Raw genomic sequence first — 7,685 nt, forward strand, 5'->3', positions numbered from 1 at the left:
AGTCTTTATTGTATTGAAGGGAATGACCGAACCGAACCATGGAGTTTTCTGAATCGAGTTGCTTATGGATTTCAATTCCTGCACACTTACTTGACTTAATAAACATGCATAGCATCAGGCCATTAGCCGCTTCTGCCTTCAATGCAACTAGAAGGCTGTAGTGCAAGTAAAGTGTCTACCAGAGTAGCTCTTCTTCAGATACCACCCAACCTACAGAGTAGGTGGATTGCATTAGCAGAACCTTCACACATATTAAATATGGACTCCAATTGCATGGGCTCCAGTTCATATTAAAGGTGCAAGGTGACAGCAGAAATATAGATGATCTGAAGGTTTTCTTCAGTGCCCACCACATGTAAAGGAAACATGTTGGGGCTGTGTGTGAATGAGACCTGTATCATGGCATAACCCGGCCAAGCAAGAAGATGGATCAGGTCTCCTAACATCATTCAGCCAACAGCCTGAGAGTAATGAACATTAAAGATCTAGGCATGAGGCCTAAAGAGTCAAGCAGTGATCTGGGTCCTGAGAGGACAATATTATTGCAATATCTCTCTTGTGTTCTCCCTTTACACTTCCTTCACCTTTTCCGCATTTCTGCATGCTTCCTTCTAGTACATCTTTCCATGTTTTCTTGCTCATTGCTCTTCACAGTCTTCTGAAAGAATAAAACGAACGAGACATCAGGGAAGGCTGTCTGAATTGCCTGTTTGGGGAAATGACCCATATGAGCAGGGAGAAAGGGACCAATTTACATCAGTCTAGAAAGATGTGGTTTAGGAGCAAATTGAAGTGTTACTAGAAGTTTTAGAGCAATATATATATATATATATCCTGGAAGTCAAGTCCAAATGAAGAAAACAGAAGGGAGCATAAACTCTGGCAAGTTAAATGAAGGGGTGGGGGAAAACCTATAAAAAAGCTGGTCAAGAGGGAATTTTTGGTGTAACCAGCTAAAAAAAGACATAAAAATGAACAATACAATTTTTTCCCCTTAAATAAAAAAAAGCTGAATGCAGGAAACTTGCCAGAGAGTCAATGAGACTAGTAGACCACTCAAACACTGAAGAAAAGGAAAACAAGTTGTTTCTGCATAGGATACCAGTATGTTTATATCCTATTTTTCTGTTATATTTACAGAACTTATGCCTGATCATTTCTATGTCTGTGCTAATCACCATGCTAATTTAAGAGGAGTTAACTAAACTTGTCACCAAATGAAATATTAAATATTATGAGTGGTATCCAAGGCTTGCAGAAACTACATTCCCTTTATTTTCCCAAATTCTTTGCTCCCATGGTACTATTCCTCCCACACCTCCATGTTCTTTCTTTAGGATCCCTCTGTAGGTTGTTGTGAGGATAAAAATGGTGGGAGACAACTACATATGCTACCTTGAGCAACTTGGGGGTAGGGTGGGGTGGGGAATGTGAATGCAATAGATAAATAAATAATAAAAACCCTGCTACCTGAGTGATCACTGGAAGGACAGATCGTGAAGCTGAGGCTCCAATACTATGGCCACCTCATGAGAAGAGAAGACTCCCTGGAAAAGACCCTGATGTTGGGAAAGATGGAGGGCACAAGAAGGGGACGACAGAGGACAAGATGGTTAGATAGTGTTCTCCAAGCTACCAACATGAGTTTGATCAAACTGCAGGAGGCAGTGGAAGACAGGAGTGCCTGGCGTGCTCTGGTCCATGGGGTCACGAAGAGTAGGACATGACCACTAGGACCTAGTGGTCCCAGGCCCTAAGGAAGTTAGATTGGCTTCAACCAGAGCCAGGGCCTTTTCAGCACTGGCCCCAACTTGGTGGAACGCTCTGTCTCATGAGACCAGGGCCCTGCAGGATCTGATTTCTTTCCGCAGGGCCTGTAAGACAGAGTTGTTCCACCTGGCCTTTGGCTTGGAGCCAATTTGATTCCCTCCCCCCCCCCCATTTTCTTTTTTCTTTTCCTTCTCCTGCAATGAGGCTACATTTTAATATTTTAATGTTCCATTATTTTAATGTTGTATTTTATTTTTGTTTTTAAGTTGTAATCATTCATCTTGTTTTTATTATTGCTTGTAAGCCGCTCTGAGCCCGGCCTTGGCTGGGGAGGGCGGGGTATAAATAAAAAAATATTATTATTATTATTATTATTATTATTATTATTATTATTATTAACGACTAAGCAACAACACCTTGGATAACTGAGCTAGCACTTGGCAGAGAACATTCACTTGATACTGGTAAGCTTGACTTCTGCTACAGGCACCAAACAAACCGTTATGGATTTTGGGAAATGCAAAGGCTAACACCAAAGAAACTGCCAAGCAATACCCTTGCTATATACATCTGATGTGATTTTCACAATGCTTCCCAACCAGTTAAACCAACGTTCCCCAACCTGGTAGATACTGTCCAGATGTTTTGAACTACAACTCCCATGATCCTTCACCATTGACCGTGATGGCTGGTGGTGATGGGAACTGGAGTCCAAAACCTTTGCAAGGCCCCAGGATGAAAGGCTTAAGTTGAACACTTACATCTCTAAAACCCAGAAGCCCCAAAAAGAACAAGACAAGTTTTCAATGTCAACTTTTAAAAGAGAAAACAACAACCAAGAGTCCCATGGTCTCCGATTCGACCAAGTGGGCTTTAGTCCACAAACTCTTATGCCTCAATGAATATGTTAGTCTTTAAGATGCCAAAGGACTCTATTGTTTTTGCTATAATAGACTAACATAGCTATGCTTCTGTAAATCATGTTAAAGTTGTTTCATGAAAGTCTAACTTCTTATGGCAAACAAAGACATCCAGTAATTCATTTGAATGGAAGACCTGGGGAAGGGAAGCCTGTAAGTAAGGTATCATGCCTTGATATATGCCAACATTACGAAATACAAATGAGGAAATATGCTTTCTGCTCCGCCAACCCACCAATTTCTCTCTACATTATGGTAATTGCCCCTAAACCAAGCAAAGCAAATGCTTATTAGCTCTCTGTTTCCACCCAACACCACAGTATGTTGAAAACACAAATTCTAGGCAGGAGAACTGTCATAAAAAATGGTCTCCAGCCCAAACCCAGTGATTTGGTCAGTTTTTGGTCAGTTTTTGCCTGTCGTCCCTGGAAAATGCTGATTGATTATGATGGTGGGTTCTGATAGCTTCGGTTCCAGCTGCCAAGAAACACCCCTTCTGATATGAAAGAAACTGAGGTCAGTGAACAAAGAAAGGAGTGTGAGCAGCAACTCAGCAAATTATTATCATCAATATTATTAGCAATAACTATACATTTATGGATCACCTTGTATACATGCATCAAAACGGTTTACAAATACAGAAGTTGGGTGCCACGCCACTCTCTGCCAAGCGATAGCAAGGTTCCAGGGGGTTCCAGGTGAATACCTAGAGTTTGTACACCTTTGGAGAATTGAAGGTGTGGTGTGAAGGCTGTCATAATTTTAAGAAATAGATTTTATTCACATATTTGTACCTTCAGTCTGCATGGAGGGAGTCCAGATCTTACAGCACAGTCATTTCGAGAGGGACTTGTTCTCCACAGCAGTTCTGCACTGGATTGCAAGGCATCTCTCCCAGCCAGCCTTCAGCCGGTCTGCCCAAGATGGATCCCTTCCTTTCGTCCCCCCCCCTTTCCTTCCCAACACACCTTTCTCTAAAGACTCTCTTTTCCCACACGCCCCATCACCATGGCAACTTCTGTCTGCCCAGGCCCAAGATTCCTCTTAGATGGGGTGTCAACACCTTTTGTCATGTTAATGTGTCTATCCAGGACTTTTAAGAAGCCAGAACTTGCCAGAACTCAGTTCTGGCACCTCTCAGGTAGGTGCTATTGCAATTCTAAGACAATGAGGGAGGTGTTCATGGTGGTAAATTCCAGCACCTCTTTTTCTATAAAAATAGCACTGCCTCTATCCCAGGTGAGGCACTTGCTTGGAAGGAAGCTCAGCTTGTATTTTTCCACTGGCCTCCAATCTTCCCTTCAATACTACAAATAATCAAAATCCTACCATTTACGGTATTAATTTCTAGGATATATGCAGGTTCCCCCATCTATAACTCTCTCTCTCTCTCTCTCTCTCCCACTCTCCCTCCCTCCCCCCCCCTCTCTCTCTCTATATATATATCTGAAGACAGGTTTTAAAACAATACAAAATGAACATCTAAGGCAGAGACCTTTTCATCCAGCTGGAAAAGCTTGTTGAAACACAAAAATGTCCTCGATTGTTTCCAGAGTATATATCCATATATTCATCATATTTCAGAACACCTCCTCACTTTTCCACAAACATGCACTCTCGTAACAAAGACAGCAATTGTCTTCCTCTTTCTGCGCTGCTGTTTGAAAGCACATCCTCTATGAATCCAATCCACTGTGTTTTTAATTCCCTTTCAGAAATGCCTAAAGAAACCTGAATTTACTTTCCAAGATTTAATTAGCCAGTTCCTCTGTATTGTATATGTGTGTGTACACACACACACACACACACACATGCTCAAAAAAGGCTGGGAAACACAAATGAAGAATGCGTGGGTTTTGGCTGAGAGATTAGCCATGCTTTAGTAATCTAGTGTGCCAAACTGTTTCTTATTAATGGATCATGCAAGCTCTCCCCAGCAGCCCCCCCCCCGCCCCACCCCACCAAGTCTGCCACTTTCCCAACATATCAATAGCAAATGTTCTGTGAAACGCAACTTTTTCTGATCGAGCCCACCCTGACTTTTATTGTGTGATCTTAAGCCGCCATCAAACGTTAATATCAGACGGAGAGGAGGCTTTCTGTTGCTGTTAAAGGAAAAAATTCTCTTTCTTTTATAAAACACACACACACACACACACTTAGAACATACAGTTTAACTAGTGCTTTTCCCCCCCTGGGGGTACTCGAGGGTATGCAATACCAGCACCTTTTTTCCTAGAAGAAAAGCACTGAGTTTAACACAAAAAGTAGTTAGATTTGTTCTGGGAAAGAACACAAAAGGATATTGTGCGAGGCCTGGGGACAAGCCCCTCATTGCTGCAGCACTTTGCCGTAGAAGGTTGTTGTCTTCATTGAAACACATACGGTTTTCCCCCAGTATAAGCAAAGTAGGTTTTATTCAAGTTCTACTCAGAGGAGACCCACTGCAATTAGTGAACCTAATCTAATACAGTGGACGCTCAGGTTGCGAACGTCATCCGTGCGGGATGCATGTTCGCAACCCGCAGCGGGACGTCTGCACACACGAGGGTTGCGATTCGGTGCTTCTGCGCATGCACAAAGTGTGATTTAGCACTTCTGCACATGCACAACTACCGAAACCTGGAAGTAACCCGTTCCGGTACTTCCGGGTTTCGGCAGGTCCGTAACCCGAAAAACGCAACCTGAAGCATCTGTAACCCGAAGTATGACTGTAATGTGCATTAGCTTCACTTAGTCTCCTCCGAGTAGGACTACAGTTGAATACCACACACACTGATACTGCAATGTTTGAAGGTGGCATGCAGAAGTGGCATCTAGAAGCACTTAGCACTGGCTACTAATTTAAAGGTAAAGGTAAAGGGACCGCTGACCATTAGGTCCAGTCGTGGCCGACTCTGGGGTTGCGGCGCTCATCTTGCTTTATTGGCTGAGGGAGCCGGTGTACAGCTTCCGGGTCATGTGGCCAGCATGACTAAGCTGCTTCTGGCGAACCAGAGCAGCGCACAGAAATGCCGTTTACCTTCCCGCCAGAGCAGTACCTCTTTATCTACTTGCACTTTGATGTGCTTTCAAACTGCTAGGTTGGCAGGGACCGAGCAACTCGAGCTCACCCCGTCGCGGGGATTCGAACCGCCGACCTTCTAATCAGCAAGTCCTAGGCTCTGTGGTTTAACCCATAGCGCCACCCACGTTCTTGTGTAAAACAACTTGGTTCCTTAAGGACTGCTTGATTTCTTATGTCCTGCCTTGATTGCTAAGGTCTTCTGGTGGGGCACTTTTGGTAGTCTCACTTGACCCTGTAGTTCAGCTGGCCTTTACTAGGGCCAAGCTTTCAGTGTGGCATGCTCTGCCCTGTGGAACTCCTTGCCAATAGAAGCTTTGCTGTCTGATAACACGTTGCTTTCTCTTTTGTGTTAAAGGGCTGATGAGAATTATACTTCTCATCTGGAGAGCCAAAGGCCCTCTGGCATAAAATAATAAGTACCCATTTTCACTATACATTTAAAGTAGCATCATACCACTTTAAAAGGTCATGGCTTCTCCCAAAGAATCCTGGGAACTGTAGTTTTTTCAGGATGCTAAGAGTCATGGTTGTTTTTATTAATATGCATTTATTATAGTTTTTTTAACATACTGATTTTAATAAACTTGTGTTTTAGTTGGCTGTAAATCACATTAATGTAACTCACATTAATGTTCTTGAATAATTGGTGGTAAATATATATGGATAGATTGCTTCCACGGTGCAATTAAGAGGAACAGAAAATGTGCAAATCTTACCCATTTCCTTTTCCTTGTTCAGATAGCTAGGTAATACATCAGACAGGAATTAGCTGCTGACATCCCACCGAAAAACAAATTAGAAATGTCTGCCTACTATGATAAATCCAGACCGCCTCCTTGAGAAATGTTAACTGAAATGTTTGTGACAAGTGCGGGGGAAACGGATTCCAAGGTATAACATCCAAGCGACTGTCAAAGACCATGGTTAATCAGACTGGCAACTTTAAAGTAAAATGGGGTTCAAAAGGGATTTGCTTAGCAGAGGCTAATGGTTTTTCTAAAGGAATGATCTGAATGACATGGTGTACCCTGACATTCGCAGTAGGAGGGCCGTCATGTGTTCTACTTTACAGAGGCCATCATCTATTTTGAGGACTGTTTGAGGACAGTGTCCTGCTTAAAGGGCTTCCTAGCCCAGGTTCAGTTTAAATATAGGTGAAGGGAGACCAGAAGATGCCTGTGAACAGCAGAATGAGGAGGCACTCCGATCACCAGGTCAGTCTTCCAGTCTACGCCATTTTATTCCTATTTAAATTACAGGAATTATTTCAGAAATCGCACCCATCTATATAAATTAGCACGTGCAGATGGCATGCAAAACTGTGTCTATTTTTGCCCTCTTTTATATCATGTATTTCGTCTTTTTTGCCCTAATCGTCCATCAGACCTGTCCAGTTGAACAACCATTTTTCATAGCATCCCCTCTTAACTATCTTCTGGCAGGTCCAGTGATGTTGACTGTTCTTATGAATGGCTTGGCTCTGAGAGAGCTGACGTCCCAAGCCTGGGAGAAAACGTAATTTAGTATCCAGCTGCTTATGGCTTCTTCATTCATGCTCCCAGAAAGAGATGGCAGGAGTGGTACCCTAGCGGGTTGGAATCATTCCATTAAGAACTCATGAAAGAGGTTATTGCTGCAGAACAATGGCTGCCAACATGTGACCATCCATATGGGCTGCAACTCCCATAATCCCTGAGCATTTGCCATGCTGGCCGGGGCTGGTGGCAGTAAGAGTTCAACAACCAAGGGCACCGACACCTTTGTTGTTGGAGGAGGAAACAGCTTATAATCATGGAATGAAAATGGTGCTATGAAACACCTCCCAGGGACCAGGACAAATCATTCTGTGGGACAAATATGACCCACTAATCACTAGCTAGCCATGCTTTATTTGGATTGGGTTATACTTATCAGATTTCTTAACTTTC

The 7,685-nt window shown here is 43.0% G+C and overlaps 1 long non-coding RNA gene across 1 annotated transcript; it reads right to left on the reverse strand.

Annotated features, from left to right (window-relative positions):
• Nucleotides 1-514: 514 nt before the first annotated feature.
• On the reverse strand, nt 515-6,541 carry LOC309540344. Its single transcript, XR_014223198.1, has 2 exons — nt 6,474-6,541; nt 515-658 (listed from the first exon to the last, which is right to left on the reverse strand). It is a non-coding gene; the product is annotated as an uncharacterized lncRNA (long non-coding RNA).
• Nucleotides 6,542-7,685: the final 1,144 nt, after the last annotated feature.

Source organism: Podarcis vaucheri, assembly GCF_965113315.1.
Source record: "Podarcis vaucheri genome assembly, chromosome: 9".
Taxonomy (NCBI): domain Eukaryota; kingdom Metazoa; phylum Chordata; class Lepidosauria; order Squamata; family Lacertidae; genus Podarcis; species Podarcis vaucheri.